The sequence below is a fragment of the Pristiophorus japonicus genome, chromosome 1 (genome assembly GCF_044704955.1).
Source record: "Pristiophorus japonicus isolate sPriJap1 chromosome 1, sPriJap1.hap1, whole genome shotgun sequence".
NCBI lineage: Eukaryota > Metazoa > Chordata > Chondrichthyes > Pristiophoridae > Pristiophorus > Pristiophorus japonicus.
The window spans coordinates 187,149,068-187,166,254 of NC_091977.1; the positions used below are offsets into that span (position 1 = coordinate 187,149,068).

General features: G+C 47.3%; 1 protein-coding gene and 2 pseudogenes across 4 annotated transcripts in view; 1 reads left to right on the forward strand and 2 right to left on the reverse strand.

The window, feature by feature from the left end:
* xrcc4 (X-ray repair complementing defective repair in Chinese hamster cells 4) overlaps window positions 1-17,187 on the reverse strand; it is a 691,243-nt gene that overhangs the window by 565,221 nt on the left and 108,835 nt on the right. The window lies entirely within an intron of this gene.
* Window positions 1-17,187, forward strand: part of LOC139261153 (putative nuclease HARBI1) — a 186,938-nt pseudogene that overhangs the window by 160,097 nt on the left and 9,654 nt on the right.
* On the reverse strand, window positions 10,290-10,526 carry LOC139279913 (U2 spliceosomal RNA; annotated as a pseudogene).

The following is a 17,187-nucleotide window of genomic DNA, read 5'->3' on the forward strand; positions in this document are numbered from 1 at the left end:
GCAGACCGTCCGGTTTGTACTGGTCCCACCTCCCCCAGAACTGGTTCCAATGCCCCAAGAATTTGAATCCCTCCCTGCTGCACCACTGCTCAAGCCATGTATTCATCTGCGCTATCCTGCGATTCCTACTCTGACTAGCACGTGGCACTGATAGCAATCCCGAGATTACTACTTTTGAGGTCCGACTTTTTAATTTAGCTCCTAGCTCCTTAAATTCTTTTCGTAGGACCTCATCCCTTTTTTTACCTATGTCGTTGGTACCAATGTGCACCACGACAACTGGCTGTTCTCCCTCCCATTTCAGAATGTCCTGCACCCGCTCCGAGACATCCTTGACCCTTGCACCAGGGAGGCAACATACCATCTTGGAGTCTCGGTTGCGTCCGCAGAAACGCCTATCTATTCCCCTCACCATCGAATCCCCTATCACTATCGCGCTCCCAATCTTTTTCCTACCCTCCTTTGCAGCAGAGCCACCTACGGTGCCATGAACTTGGCTGCTGCTGCCCTCCCCTGATGAGTCATCCTCCCCAACCGTACTCAAAGCAGTGTATCTGTTTTGCAGGGGGATGACCACAGGGGACCCCTGCACTATCTTTCTTGCACTGCTCTTCCTGCTGGTCTTCCATTCCCTATCTGGCTGTGGACCCTTCTCCTGCGGTAAGACCAACTCACTACACATGATACTCACGTCATTCTCAGCATCGTGGATGCTCCAGAGTGAATCCACCCTCAGCTCCAATTCCACAACGCGGACCGTCAAGAGCTCGAGGCGGATACACTTCCCACACACGTAGCGCCCAGGGACACCGGAAGTGTCCCCGAGTTCCCACATGGTACAGGAGGAGCATATCACGTGACCGAGCTCTCCTGCCATGTCTTAACCTTAGATACCCTTAAATTGGTAATAACAATGTTGCAGTTCACTTACTGATATAAAAAAGAAAAGAAAAGCTACTCACCAATCAACAGCCAATCACTTACTCCATTGGCTGTGACGTCACTTTTTGATTACTTTCTACTTCTATTTTGCTTTCTCTCCCGCTGTAGCTGCACCGGTACGCTTTTGATAGGCCGCTCCCGCCTCTCACCAACTGCCGCTGGCTCTCGATCTCCCGCTGGGCTTTTTATAGGTCGCTCCCGCCTCTCACCAACTGCCGCTGGCTCTCGATCTCCCGCTGGGCTTTTTATAGGTCGCTCCCGCCTCTCACCAACTGCCGCTGGCTCTCGATCTCCCGCTGGGCTTTTGATAGGCCGCTCCCCTCTCACCAACTGCCGCTGGCTCTCGATCTCCCGCTGGGCCTTTTATAGGTCGCTCCCCTCTCACCAACTGCTGCTGGCTCTCGATCTCCCGCTGGGCCTTTATAGGTCGCTCCCCTCTCACCAACTGCCACTGGCTCTCGATCTCCCGCTGGGCCTTAATAGGTCGCTCCCCTCTCACCAACTGCCGCTGGCTCTCGATCTCCCGCTGGGCTTTTGATAGGTCGCTCCCCTCTCACCAACACCAACAGATGTGGTTCACGTGATGACAATGAGTAGGGAGAGCATTGACCTTATGCGATCACTCCTGGACACCGTCAGTGGGGTGGGTGATGAGGTTGCGGGACTGTCGGGAGAAGTAACAGCAATCTCACAGAAAATGGGAACTGTTATGTCTCAAATAAAGCAATGTGACAGAGTACTGTAGACTTGAGTAAGTGTGACCTTAGTCTCTCCATTCTGACTCGAGTGGTGGCACAGTATGGGAGACCTGCTTATATGCAGTGCTCCCAAGGGATGTTGGGATCCCTTCGGCCTCAAACAGATGCGCCCTCTGGTGGCGGTACAATGCTGGTTACAAGGTTTTGCATACATAACATCACTCCCCCCGCAAAGTCAATCGTACACTTTATTTACAGGGTGAGACGATCTGGGGCTTTCCGCTCCTTAGTCGATTGTCTCGGTACAAACACAATTGCAGGTGCGTTGGTTGGGCCTTTGCTGGGCTGCTGCGCAGCTGGCCTTGCTGGGCTGCTGGGGATGATGAGTTTAGCTTTGTGGTCAACCGTGATGTTGGTTGCCACTTGTGTGTGTATCGGAGGGTCGAAGTTGGTGGTGTCCTCTTCAGGTTGCTCGTGGTTGTCTGTGAATCGCAGTTTGGTTTGGTCCAAATGCTTTCTGCAAGTTAGTCCATTTGCAAGTTTGACCTCAAACACCCTACTCCCTTCTTTGGCTACGACAGTGACAGCAAGCCATTTGGGACCATGTCCATAGTTGAGTACAAATACAGGGTCATTGACTTCAATATCGCATGACAAATTTGCATGATCATGGTACATGCTTTGTTGATGCCGCTTGCCCTCGAGATGATCATGGAGATCAGGGTGGACTAGAGAGAGCCTTGTTTTGAGTGCCCTTTTCATGAGCAGTTCGGCAGGGGGAACCCTGGTGATGGAGTGGGGTCTTGTGTGGTTGCTGAGTAGGACTCGAGACAGGCGGGTCTGCAGGGAACCTTCCGACACGCGTTTCAAGCTTTGCTTGATGGTTTGAACTGCCCGTTCTGCCTGGTCGTTAGACGCGGGCTTGAACGGGGCAGATGGGACATGCTCGATCCCATTGCGGGTCATGAATTCCTTGAATTCAGCACTGGTGAAGCACGGCCCATTGTCCCTGACAAGGACATCAGGCAGGCCGTGCGTGGCAAACATGGCTCATAGGCTTTCGATGGTGGCAGTGGACGTGCTTGCAGACATTATTACACACTCAATCCATTTTGAATAAGCATCAACAACCAAAAATATTTGACCTAGAAACGGGCCAGCGAAGTCAACGTGGATCCTAGACCACAGTTTGGAGGGCCATGACCACAAACTTAGCGGTGCTTCCTTGGGTGCATTGCTCAGTTGAGAACAAGTATTGCATTGACATATGCAAGACTCCAAATCTGAGTCGATGCCGGGCCACCACACATGGGATCTGGCGATAGCTTTCATCATTACTATGTCTGGGTGGGTACTGTGTAAGTTGCGTTTGAATGTTCCCCCACAAAAGATAGACCGCCTGTATGGACATTTCGTCTTTGCGCCACTGGAATGGCTTGATCGCTTCATGCATCTCCGCTGGGAGGCTGGACCAGCTCCCATGGAGGACAAAGTTTTTTTTACAAGGGACAGTAAAGGATCCTGGCTGGTCCAGGTCCTGATCTGGCGGGCTGTAACGGGTGACTTTTCATTTTCAAATGCATCCATCACCAAGAGCAAGTCTGCAGGCTGTGCCATTTCCACCCCAGTGGTGGGCAATGGTAGCTGACAGAGCATCAGCGCAGTTCTCTGTACCTGGCCTCTGGCAAATTACATAGTTATATGCAGACAGCGTGAGCGCACATCTTTGGATGCGAGCAGAGCATTGGTATAATACCTTTGCTCTCTGAGAATAGCGATATGAGCGGCTTATGGTCAGTTTCTAACTCGAACTTAAGCCCAAACAGATACTGGTGCATTTTTTTCACCCCGAAAATGCATGCCAGAGCTTCTATTTCAAATCATGCTGTAGGCCCTTTCGGCCTTGGACAAACTCCTGGACGCATAAGCGACCGGTTGCAATGTTCCCGATTCGTTTGCTTGTTGTAACACAAACCCGACCCCGTACGAAGATGCATCACAAGCTAGACGAAACATTTACATGGGTCATACAGAACAAGCAGTTTGTTGGAACATAACAGATTTCTGGCTTTCTCAAAAGCAGTCTCTTGTGATTTCTCCCATACCCAGTTACCTCCATTGCGTAGCAACACATGTCGCGATTCTAGCAAGGTGCTTAACCCGGGTAGGAAATTACCAAAATAATTGAGGAGTCCCAGGAACGACCGCAGCTCCGTCACATTCTGTGGTCTTGGCACGTTCTTGATGGCCTCCGTGGGTCTGATGCCGGCTGCTGCGATTCTTCTCCCGAAGATCTCGACCTCTGGTGCCAGGAAAACACACTTCGAGCATTTCAATCTGAGTCCCACATGATCTAGCCAACTCAGAACCTCTTCCAGGTTCTGCAAGTGTTCGATGGTGTCCCGACCTGAGATCAGTATGTCTTCCTGGAAAATCACGGTGCGCGGAACTGACTTTAGTAGACTCTCTATGTTCCTTTGAAAAATAGCCGCGGCCAATCGAATCCCAAACAGGCATCTATTGTAGATGAACAGACCTTTGTGCGTCTGATGCAGGTGAGGCCTTTCGAAGATACCGTCAGCTTTTGCGTCATGTAGGCCGAGGTCAGGTCCAACTTGATGAACGTCTTCCCTCCTGTCAGCGTCGCGAAGAGATCGTCTGCCTTGGGTAGTAGGTACTGGTCCTGCAGCGAAAAACGGCGAATCATTACTTGACAGTCCCCACAAATTCTGACCGTGCCATCGCCCTTGAGAACCGGAACAATCGGACTGGCCCACTCATTGAACTCAACCGGCGCGATGATGCCTTCTCGTCGCAGCCTGTCCAGCTCGGTTTCCACTTTCTCTCGCATCATGTATGGCGCCGCATGTGTCTTGTGGTGGATGGGTCGTGTACCGGGAACCAAGTGGATCTGCACCTTCGCCCCAGAGAAATTTCCAATGCCTGGCTCAAACAACGACAAGAACTTGCTCAAAACCTGGGCACGAGGCGTCATCGACAGACGAATGCGCTTGGATGTCGTCCCAGTTCCAACGGATTTTTCCCAGCCAGCTTCTGCCAAACAATGTGGGGTCATCTCCTGGTACAATCCATATTGGTCGTTCGTGCACCGCTCCATCATAGGAGACTTTTACTGCTGCACTTCCAATTACAGGGATCAGCTCTTTAGTGCAAGTTCTCAGCTTGGTATGAATAGGGCTCAGCTTGGGCCCTTGTGCCTTGTTGCACCACAGCCTCTCGAAGGCCTTTTTGCTCATGATAGACTGACTCGCACCCGTGTCCAATTCCATGGATACTGAAATTCTGTTCAGTTCAACTTTTAACATGATCGGTGGACATTTCGTGGTGAAGGTGTGTACCCTGTACACTTCTGTCTCCTCGGTTCGAGTCTCTAGTTCAGTTTGATCCGCCATGGATCGGTCTTCCTCTGCAACGTGGTGGTTTGCAGGGTTTGCAGCTCGTCTGCACATTCGCTGGAGGTGTCCCATTGTTCCACAGCCTTTGCACGCATAGTGTTTGAAGCAGCATTGTTGGACTCGATGATCACCTCCGCAGCGCCAGCAAGGTGTTAATTGCTTCGCATTCACACTTGATGGCGGACTCAGTCATCTGAGGTCGTGCAGCTGCAGGCGTGTACGTTCTGCCATATGCATTCCTGTCTGAAAACGACATTACTTTGTGTACAGTACTTTATGCTGCGATATTTGTTTGGTGTTATCGCTGGTGGACATAAATGCCTGGGCTATTAGAAACATAGAAAATAGGTGCAGGCCATTCGGCCCTTCGAGCCTGCACCGCCATTCAATGAGTTCATGGCTGATCATGCAACTTCAGTACCCCATTCCTGCTTTCTCGCCATACCTCTTGATTCCCCGAGTAGTAAGGACTACATCTAACTCCTTTTTGAATATATTTAGTGAATTGGCCTCAAACAATTTTCTATGGTAGAGAATTCCACAGATTCACTATTATGGCTTTGCTCAGGTTCGGTGTTTCAACAGTCAATAGTTTGCGAAGGATAACCTCATGGCCAATGCTAAGCACAAAAAAGTCTCTTAGCATTTGCTCCAGGAATCCACCGAATTCGCAATGTCTTGCAAGGTGCCTTAGTTTGGCGACGTAGCTCGCCACTTCCTGGCCTTCAGACCATTGACATGTATAAGATCGATACCTTGCTATCAGAACGCTCTCCTTTGGATTTAGGTGCTCCCGGACCAGCGTACACAGTTCTTCATACGATTTGGTTGTTGGTTTTACCAGAGCAAGAAGATACTTCATGAAACCATAGGTTGTTGCCCCGCAGACAGTGAGGAGGATCGCCCTTCATTTGGCAGCGCTCTCATTCCCTTCCAGCTCGTTGGCCGTGAAGTATTGGTGGAGTCGCTCTTCTGAGAATTTTTCCAAGATACCAACAGTTCTCTGCATTTTCGCGTGGGTTCATTATTTATTACTTGTCACCGGTTGTTATTTCTCAAATAAAGCAGTGTGACAGAATACTGTAGACTTGAATAAGTGTGACCTTAAGTCTGTTTATTCTGACTCCAGAGTGCTGGCACGGGATGGGAGGCCTGCTTCTTTGCAGTGCTCCCAAGAGATGCTGGGATCCCTTGGGACTCCAACAGATGCACCCTCTGGTGGCAGTAGAATGCTGGTTACAAGGTGTTGCATACATAACAGGAACTCCTGGACCATGAGTGAGGGAATGTCTCAGTCAGCTGAAACCATGTCAGTGACCATGAGGGAGGGAATGTCACAGGTAACTGATGCGCTGTCAGTGAACATCAGGCAGGGAATGTCAGAGATGGTGCAAACACTATCACTGACCATGAGGGAGGGAATGTTGCAGCTCGTTGAGACACTGTCAAGGCGCATGAGGGATGGCATGTTGGAGTTAGCTGCTGCAATAAGGGAACACGCCCAGACCCCGCACCCATTGACAGAATCAACAGCCACTCCCGCTCCAATACCCACACCAGCCTCTGAAGAGCCCCAAAAGCCAGGCCTTCCGCATTGCCGCCTGCTGCCCCCCCGCCCCCCCCCCCCCCACCCAACAGGTGCGCACTACCCGATATCTTAGAAAGAATAACCTTGGTACCAACCCCAGAAACACTGTGCCACCGCCTGCAGGTAGGGGTAGTGGAGTCACCAAGAACAAGCGTGGTCTTAGAATAAGGTGGAGGAGAGATGGGTGCAGCCCTTCTTTGCTGCTGCTGCTATTGTTACTGTTGTAACTCTTGTTCTCAAATGAAAAGATTTTTGTAAGCTATGTAAATTTACAAGTTTAAAAGTTTTTAAGTGATCTTAAAGGTTTTAAGTGATCGTAACTGAAAACTTTAAAATTTGATACAAGAATAATTTGATTAAAGTTAAGTACAAAGAACTGTTTGTTAAACGTTTGAATAAAATATAATTTACATTAAATCTGGAACATTTCCATCATTTGTTCTATTAACACAATACAATGTTAAGGAATAGGTCCAAACAGGTCCATGTGGAATAGTTGTTGCTGAGCCTTCACTTCAGGCAACTAAGCGGTCACAGATGAGCTGCTGGCGCAAGGCTAGAGCAATCGTTAAAATGGCACAATGGTCCGCCCTCCTCTGCCATCGTGCTTTAGGTTCAGATACTCACTTGGCTTCCTCGTCCTCATCCTTCTGCTCGTCATCTGCATCTTCCTCATTATCAGCCACTCTCACCGCAGGTGGATCTTCTCCTACCAGCTGCTGCTGCCTCATGGTGGCTGTGTTATGCAGCATGCAGCACACAACAGTGAACTGACTGACAATCTCAGGGGTGTATAACAAGTAGCCTGTGGAATGGTCCAGGCATCGGAAACACTGCTTCAAGATGCCAATGGTCCTCTCCATGATGCTGCGCATCGCAATGTGCAACATGTTGTATTCCCGGTCAGCTTCCGTCCGGGATGATGCATAGAGGCGTCATGAGCCAGGTGGCGAGGTCGTACCCGTTGTCTCCCAGTAGCCAGCTCTGCCCTTCTGGCTGCTGCTGAAACATGGCAGATGTAACGCTCTCGTGTAGGATGAACGTATCATGGGTGCTCCCAGGGTATCCTGCATCGACTGCCATGATGCAATGCATGTCGTCACACACGAGCTGTACATTAATGGAGTGGAAGCCTTTTCTGTTCCTGTATATCTCGGAATCCTCCAAAAGGTGCTCACAAGGTGATATGGGTACAATCAATGTAGCCCTGTACCTTTGGGAAGCCAGCAACCCTGGAGAAGCCCACAGCCCTTTCACGCATTGCTTGGGCAGTCATGGGGAACTTTATGTAGTCATTCCTCTGTGCATATGATGCAGCTGCCACCTGCCGAATGCAGACATGTGTTGCATGTTGAGAGATGGCGCACACATCCCCAGTTGTAGCTTGAAACGATCCGGAGGCATAGAATGAAAGTGCAGCTGTAACCTTCACTTCAACTGACAAAGCAGTCCTCCTGATGCTTCTAGGTTGCAGGTCTGCTTTCACCAACTCACAGATCTCACTTACAACTTCTTTGCAGAAACGCAGCCTTCTGACACAGTCTGCATCACTCAGGTGCAGGTACGAACGCCTGTCTCGATATACCCGAGATGGGTAAGGTCTCCTGCCCAGCACCCTACAGGTTCTGATGTTCCTCATGCGATGATGTCGAATCAATTGTCTCCTACGTAACACCATCATGCAGAAGGCTTGCACAAAGTATAGCAGTCAGTATTGCCCCCATAGTTAAATTTGACCTTTGCAAAAAACTCAAAACGGTAGGAAGGCAGGCAGGACAGGTTCTTTGTTCCCCCTCCCAGAGGTCTGTATGGATAGACCACACCCAGGTCTTGTGACTTCTCTCCCCCCCCCCACCCCCTCCTTTTGTAGTCTTGTGACTTCTCCCCTTCCCTCCATCCACCCACCCCCGCCCCATTGCAGGCTTGTGACTTCTCCCCTTCTCCCCCGCCCCGCCTCCAACTCATTGCAGTCTTGTGACTTCTCCCCTTATCGCCACCCTACCTCCCGAACTCATTGCAGTCTTGTGCCTAGTGCAGCAGTCTTCTGATCGACACCTCCCTCCCCGGGCTCAGTGCAGCAGCCTTCCGATTGCCACCTCTTTCTCCTGGCCCCTCCACCCACCCGGGCTTGTTTTCCAGCCAAGTCCCGAGCCTTTGTCTGGATGCGGGGCCGATTCTGACGGCTGAGGCTACAAACCCACCCCCGTCCAGCCCTGCTTGAAGAAGTTCAATGGTGGCGCGAGTAAAAAAAAATGAAAACTTCAGAAATCGAAGAAACTTCCATGTACTCCGTAAATAATTACACCAGAATAAACGGCATGTGCTAAAAAAACGGCACAAATGACCCGGGAAAATTGAGTCCATGAAGAATAAAATATCGGGTTAATTAGTCTGCTTTAAATCATAAACAACACAAGTGATTTTCAGCTTATCTGTGACTGCTGCAAAAACAATCATTTCTGGGCAATTTCAAATTGTGCATTTTATTTAGCAGACACAACAAATACAGCATTGATGTAATCTCTACTTTCTTTTTACAGTGTAACTGAATCATTCTATACTTGAGACAATGGAGTCCAATACTCCTTGTAATAAACAGCATTACCTATGTCTTTAACCTGCTTTATAATACTGCTGTGTGCATTTCTTGTGAACTTTTACTGGAACAATATCAGCAAAATGAAATGCTCAATGGCAATGGCATTTAAATCAAAACTTGGAACATGATCAGTGCACCCAGTTAGACAAAGTAGTATGCCAAAAGATAGTTTTTCCAGGAAAGGAAACAATCAATCAAATATCCATGAGTTAAATATTGAGAGATTTCCTTTAAAATGTTGCAATAATTGTGAAATCGCGAGGGTTTTCAATTCGATTCCAACTGGTTGTGCCTCTTGACAAATAGAGAGTAGTTTCGATAGACATAATGTGCATCTTAACTACTGATTTTATTATCCTTCTGGATTTGAAATACCTTTATTTTCGCAGAATTGATGTTGAAATACAAGGCAGCATAATGGGAAACCACAGATGCATTCTTGCACAACTTTTCTCATTAATTTGTCCCAGAAGAGAAACTTGCATGACAGCACGAATACAAAACACAGAATATTTAACAAAATGTTTGCAGTTACTTAAGCACTAGATTATAATTTTAATTTAAATTATATTAGGGACAAGAGTGGACCGTTCAGCTCCTCAATTCTGCTCCACCATTCAATTAGATCATGGCTGATCTGCACCTCAAATCCATTTACCGGTCTTTGCTCTACATTTCTTGATACCCTTAAACAAAAATCTATCAAGCTAAGTCTTGAAAGCTCCAAATGAACCCTAGCATCCATAGCCTTTGTGGGAGCGAATTCTAGATTTCCACTACCTTGTGTGTGGAAAAAGTACTTCCTGATTTCACCCTTGAAAGGCACTAATTTTAAGATTGTGTCTTCTCATTCTTGATTCCCATATCAGAAGAAATAGTTTCTCTGTAAAATACATATGGAATGAAATATAAAATAAAATATAGAAATTTTTTTTTTTTAATTCATAGCCAATCTTTCCAATTCTCTGTCAAATCACAAACGCCAGAGGTCACCTTGCACACATCAAGGATCACTCTGCGCCAATGCTCCTAGCCAAAAGGCCGAGAGCCACTGCACCGTTCCTGGAAGTACTGCAATACCAGGTTCGTGCCATGGAGGTGGATGGGTCAGGCCCCCCCCACACCTCTGTGGAGGTGGATGGGTCAATCCACCCCACCCACCTCCTATTTCCAAAAAGCATAGGAGAACCACCTTCCTGATCCAGGGAGAACCACTTTGGGGTCATGGTTACTCCCCTGTCAGGTCAGTTACGCATGATCTTAGCCAAAAGGCCGATAGAAATACGAAGGCAAGGTCCTGCCGAATATAGTGGCAGTAACTCATTAGAATTTTTTTTTTTTTTACTATTCCCCACCCACAGCCAACCAGATTCAAGTCTGGCTGAATGCCAGATGGGAAAGCCTACGATAGAAGCAGCAGCTGGGATGGGAGGTGGCTGTGGAAAAAGAGAGATCGCGCAGGGGGAGGAGAAGAGAGATCACGGGGGGGGGGGGGTGGGAGAGAAGGATGCAGAAGGTTTGCTTGAGCAGCCGGAGAGCAGGGGGGAATGCTGGAAAAGCACTGACTGCTGGATCTGGCAACTTCCGCCTCCCTTCATCTGCCGGGTTTCGCCGAGCCCTGGGAAATGCGGCCCGCACCCGTTAAATTCAAATGGCTCCCAAAATCTGATTAACACACCCTCATTTAAATATAGGACCTGAAATTCCGGTCGGAATTTCTGACGAACGCCTCCGAGCCGAGAATGTTTTACGAATTTACCTGGTGGTCCCGGAGGCGCCAGCGATTCCGATGGGGAGGCCTTCTCTTCCCGTGCTTCGGAGCGCGCTACTGTCCTCGACGGTCAGACGCAGAAGGTGCAGTCACGTGTGACTGCGTAACCAATCAGGTACAGTATTCTCATTAATATCAATGAGAACGCAGTATCTACAAGTTCTTATTGCTATTAATGAGGGAAAAAAAAACTCACTAAACACAACATAAAAAATAAAAAACACACCTCACATATTCAACATGAATTGAAATTAAAATTCATTAAACGTTTTAGAAAAAAAAATATATATATATATATATTTTTTTTTTTTTAAAAAGTGTTTTAATTAGGGTTTAAAATAAACTTACCTTAGTGTACAGGGTTTTTAAACTTAAAAATGTGTTTTCTAATTTTATTTTTAATATTTTTATGTTTTAAAACTCTTACACCGGTAAAAGTTGGCCATGCGCCTGCTTTTACCAGGCACAAGAGTTTGAAGGACATTCACTGGGTGAGAAATGGGCAAATAGCACAATCTTGACCATGCGAATGTCCTTCTCCCGAAGCTGCGGAGGATCTGTCAAGCCAGAACTTGACAGATCGGAAAAGTTGACTTTCGCCACATGCGCATTGTGCGCCAAAAACTGCCTTTTGTGATGCCTCCCCGCGTCCTTACACACTCTGTACGGACCCGGTGAGGCCGCGATTTCAGGGCTATTAAAATCACTGACCCTTCTCTCCAGAGCGAGTTATTCAGTCACCCCCCACCACCCACAAGGTAAAACTGGAAGCCTTTTCGGTGGGTTGGGGTCGGGTTTCACATATTTACCGATTTAACTCCCTCCCTTGATGTTCTCCCGCCTGTCGGGCAGGGGGTTAAAATTCCCCCAAGAGTACATTCACATCCCAATTATACTGTACTTTGTGGACGGCAGTAACTGAATTCATAGCAGCTGGCTAGAGTTGGATGAAAGATATTCTATCATCATTGGCTATCAGGATCTATTATGCAAACGCTCTGCCAGGAGATTGAATAGCTAGGATAGAAACAGTGTTGGAATATAATTTACATGATCTGTGAATGGAATGGGTTTGATATGCTGAATAACCTTTCAACTTCAATACTTATGCTCTCAACATCAGTTTTGACATTTGCATACTGTTCCTCGGAGACACCATCTGAGGATGTGGACAACACCGAGCTCTATGCCTCACTCAGTTCTCTTGGTCCCTCCACTGCCTCAGTGCTGTCAGACAGCTTGTTCAATGTCCAGTCTCGGCTAAGTCAGTTTCTTCTAGTTAAACAATGAAGACCGAAGCCATCTCCTCCAACCCCTACCATAAACTATGTAACCCTTGCCACTAATTCCATCCACCTCCCTGCCATTGCTAGGTTGAACCAGACTGTTCACAACCTCAATGTCCTATTCGATCCCAAGCTGAACTTCAGACTCCTTACAGCCTCCACTCGAGCCCATTTCTTGCTGAAACCCTCCTTCATGCCTTTGTCACTTCTAGATTTGACTATTCCAATGCTTTCTTAGCTGGTGCCCTATCTTCCATGCTGTGCAAACTTCAGCTCATCTAAAACTCCGCTGTCCATGTCCTATCCCGACCACTGGCCTTTTATGCACCCCTCCTTCATTCACCTTACCATTGATAGTCATGCCATCACCTGTTTAGGTTCCACACTCTGAAATTTCGTCACTAAATCCCTCCACATCCCTCTCCTCCTATTAAGACCCTGCTTAACACCCAACTCTTTGACTAAAGCTTTTGAATAGCCCTCCGAATAAATAGCTCCTTTGTTGGCTCAGTGGCCATTTTTGTCTGATTCCACCTCTGTGTAGCACCTTAGGATGTTTTTTTACATTATAAAGACTTGCATTTATATTGCACGTTTCACGACCTCACGTAGCCCAAAGCACTTTACAACCAATTAAGAATTTTTGAAGTGTAGTCACTGTTGTGATGTAGGAAATGCAGCAGTCAATTTGTGCATAGCAAACTCCCACAAACAGCAATGTGATACTGACCAGATAATGTGTTTTTGTGGTGTTGATTGAGGGTAAATATTGGCAGGTCGCCAGGGATAACTCCCTTGCTCTTCTTGGAAATAGTGCCATGGGATCTTTTACATCCATCTGAAAGGGTAGACGGGCTTCCATTTAATGTCTCATTTGAAAGATGGTTACAGGTACTATTATAAGTGTATGTTGTGTTTCATCTTGCTGCTATTGAATGCAAAAAGTTGCAACATGTTCTGCTGTAGTGCTTTCACTAAACCTCCCCCAAAAAGTGAATACACAAAACAACATGCAAGGTCTATTGTTTAATCTTTGATTTGGAGAACTTATATGAGTGCATTTACATTACAAATTTACTATTTCTTTCCGCTTCACATTAATGCTGAAGTTGTGCACTGACTACAGAGCAAAGTAGAGCAAGACTCTAACTCGCTCCCTTCTGATGTCAGGCCCCTAGTTCAGGTAGCATTTATATTATGGGCTGGATTTTCGTGTTTCTCCGTTTTGGGGCGAAAACATAAGCGATACATGAAAATTACCGTTTTCGCTGCATTACCGATTTAAGACCTAACTTTCGGCCTTTGAGGTCTCGCAAAGGGAGGCCTTGCACAATTGATCGCGGCACCAAACGTGATCCTCGTCAACTTTAGTGCAGGGCCGGGAATGCTGCAAGAGAGAGGCCTTGGGGGGTGGGGGGGGGAAAAAAAATTCAAAAAACATTACCAAGACTCTTAGCTAACAAATCGCTGCAAAAAAATTAAAAATTAAAAACTGTAACTTAGCTTTTTTTGCGGGTTTTCCAACTTACCGCTGCTGACAGGGCTGCACCGCTAAGTTTTACCTGTTGTTGTTCTGGGCGCAGTGTACAAGTCGGATGAGTGCCGAAACTCAGACGGTAATGCAATCCTCGTCGTTACACGTCCGGCGCAAGTCTCCCCGGCGGTGCTTCCAAGAGCCGCCACAAACAAGGAGCCGAGGATCACGCTCCCGGGCTTTGCGACTGGGTTTTGACCGCAGAGGGTCAAAACGTGGCGAAAACCTGGTCGCAAAGCACCCAAAAATCCAGCCCGACAACTGTAATGTTGGTGCAAAGCAAAACTACGTTACAATGACTCTACAGCTGTAATGTAAATGTATCTTTAGTATGACATAGTACAGACAAACTTGACAACAAAAGCCATGCTGTAAAAAGCCAAAGATGATTTTAATAATTATGTCCCATCTAATTTGAGGTCATGTGATGATAATGAAGTGCAAAGGTTCCGTGTCCTCTTTATTTACACTATACAGCAATAGGAAATAGCAGGAGTAGGCCATTCGGCCCCTCGAGCCTGCTTCCATTCAATCGTCTACCTCAACTCCACTTTCCTGCACTATCCTCAGACCCCTTGATTCCCTTAAAATCCCAAAATCTATCGATCTCTGTCTTAAACATACTCAATAGCTGAGCCTCCACAGCCGTCTGGGGGTAGAGAATTCCAAAGATTCACCACCCTGAGTGAAGAAATTTCTCCTCATCTCAATCTTAAATGGCTTATTCTGAGACTGTGACCCCTTGTTCTAGACTCCGCAGTAAGGGGAAACATCCTCCCTGCATCTACCCTGTCAAGCCCTGTAAGAATGTTGTATGTTTCAATGCAATCACCTCTCATTCTTCTAAATGGTGAAGAATTTAGGCCGAGTCTACTCAATCTTTCCTCATAGGACAATTCCCCCACCACCCCCCCATTCTAGGAATCAGTCTGGTGAAGCTTCGTTGCACTCCCTCCGTGGAAAGTATTTCCTTCCTTAGGTTAGGAGACCAAAACTGTACACAATACTCCAGGTGTGGTCTCACCAGGGCCCTATATAATTGCAGTAACAGCTTAAATCACGAACTTAGACTAGTGTCAGATATCAGCATGTTCCAAAATAGAATAAACTGTCAATTGTTGTATGATTTGCTCAGCCAAGGTTAAAAAAAAAACTCTGGCCAGCAACTCCACCTCTTACTGGTGCCAACAAGGGATGTCTGGCACCTGACCTGCGCCAGATTGCAAATGTCACTTACTCCCCTCTTCGTTTCAGCAGAAATCCTGCAATCGCTTCCCCCAGTACCATCCCACTGAGAACAAATGGATGGACAAGTGAACGGAAAGAGTGCTTTCCGCAAACTCTACATCAATAGCAAATTTGAAGCTTGGTGGAGAAAAAGGGCCCTTTCCCAACCTTCCTCCTGCTCCTCCCCTCCTTCTCACTCCTCACACCTACCCATGCATTCTCCCCCATCTTCCCCAACACATGCTTGCAAATTCCCTTTTATCTTTCCCCTTTCCTCTACCCAAAATTGTTTTCCTACCTGGGTCTACTATGCCCACTGTCCTCTAACCTAGCTTGGCTTAAATACTACACATTTAGGGGGGAATTTTAACCCCAACAAATGGGTGGATTGGGGTTATGTGGGAACTTAAAATGTTAAAAATCTGAATCCCGAACACTTCAGGTTTTAACGGAAGGAGGACAAGACGGAAAGGGCAGACAGCCAACCCGCTCCCAGGAGGCAGGTCGTCCTTTTAAATATTATAATGAGGCTGCGTGCCTCAGATTTAACTTCCATTTTAAATTTAACTGTAGCTGGTCGGGTTTTGCAGGCCGCGTGAAACCCACCAACTAATGTAAGTCGAGGACTGCGAGAGCCAGGAATTAAGTGCCTTTACACTTACCTCCTCGATCCAGTGTCCCTGCCTAACCCACTCCTCCGCAATCAGAGACCCCCCTTCACCCCAACGAAGCCTCCAATCTTCTCTCAGGACTCCGATTCCTCCCCACCTGCTGTTGTCTGCCCCTTCTCCCCGATGCTCCTCCGCGCCCCCAATGTTGTTTGCCTGCTCCCCGATGCTCCTCCAGCGCCCCCCTGCCCAAATGCTGCTCCAGCTACCCCGATGTCACATGCCTCTCCCCAACCCCCTGATGCTCCGCCAGATCCCTGATATCATCTGCCTCCACCCCTGATCATCCTCTGGCCATCCCCCTCCACACCCGATCATCCTCCGGCCCCCACTCAATCACTCCCTCCCTCCTTTCTGCATCCTTATGCTACAGACCTACCCGTCTGCAGCCAGCCAGTCTCTCCATCTGGTTTCAAATACAAATCAGTGAAACCCGTTCTCCCCAACTGCTTCCAAGCACCCCCGCCAAAGGATTAAAGTTCAGACCTTGATCTTTGCATCCCGTGTGCAATGCTATAAGAGATTGACTACTATCTACTGAAATTAGTTTCGGTCTCAGAAGAAAAATAACACCAAACAATAGTAAAATAATTACATTAATTGAGATGACTTTGTGACATATCTATCCAACATGTTTAGGATTTATCATTGTTGTGGATTGCATAGATGTATAAAATAAGCCAGCAATCAAGCACTTGTTCTGAAGGGCAAAAAACGTTAGTGGGAGTTGCGTACAGACCTCCAAACAGTAGTAGTGATGTTGGGGAGGGCATCAAACAAGAAATTAGGGGTGCATGCAATAATGGTGCAGCAGTTATAATGGGTGACTTTAATATGCACATAGATTGGGCTAGCCAAACTGGAAGCAATACGGTGGAGGAGGATTTCCTGGAGTGCATAAGGGATGGTTTTCTAGACCAATATGTCGAGGAACCAACTACGGGGGAGGCCATCTTAGACTGGGTGTTGTGTAATGAGAGAGGATTAATTAGCAATCTCGTTGTGCGAGGCCCCTTGGGGAAGAGTGACCATAATATGGTGGAATTCTGCATTAGGATGGAGAATGAAACAGTTAATTCAGAGACCATGGTCCAGAACTTAAAGAAGGGTAACTTTGAAGGTATGAGGCGTGAATTGGCTAGGATAGATTGGCAAATGATACTTAAGGGGTTGACTGTGGATGGCAATGGCAGACATTTAGAGACCGCATGGATGAACTACAACAATTGTACATTCCTGTCTGGCGTAAAAATAAAAAAGGGAAGGTGGCTCAACCGTGGCTATCAAGCGAAATCAGGGATAGTATTAAAGCCAAGGAAGTGGCATACAAATTGGCCAGAAATAGCAGCGAACCCAGGGACTGGGAGAAATTTAGAACTCAGCAGAGGAGGATAAAGGATTTGATTAGGGCAGGGAAAATGGAGTACGAGAAGAAGCTTGCAGGGAACATTAAGGCGG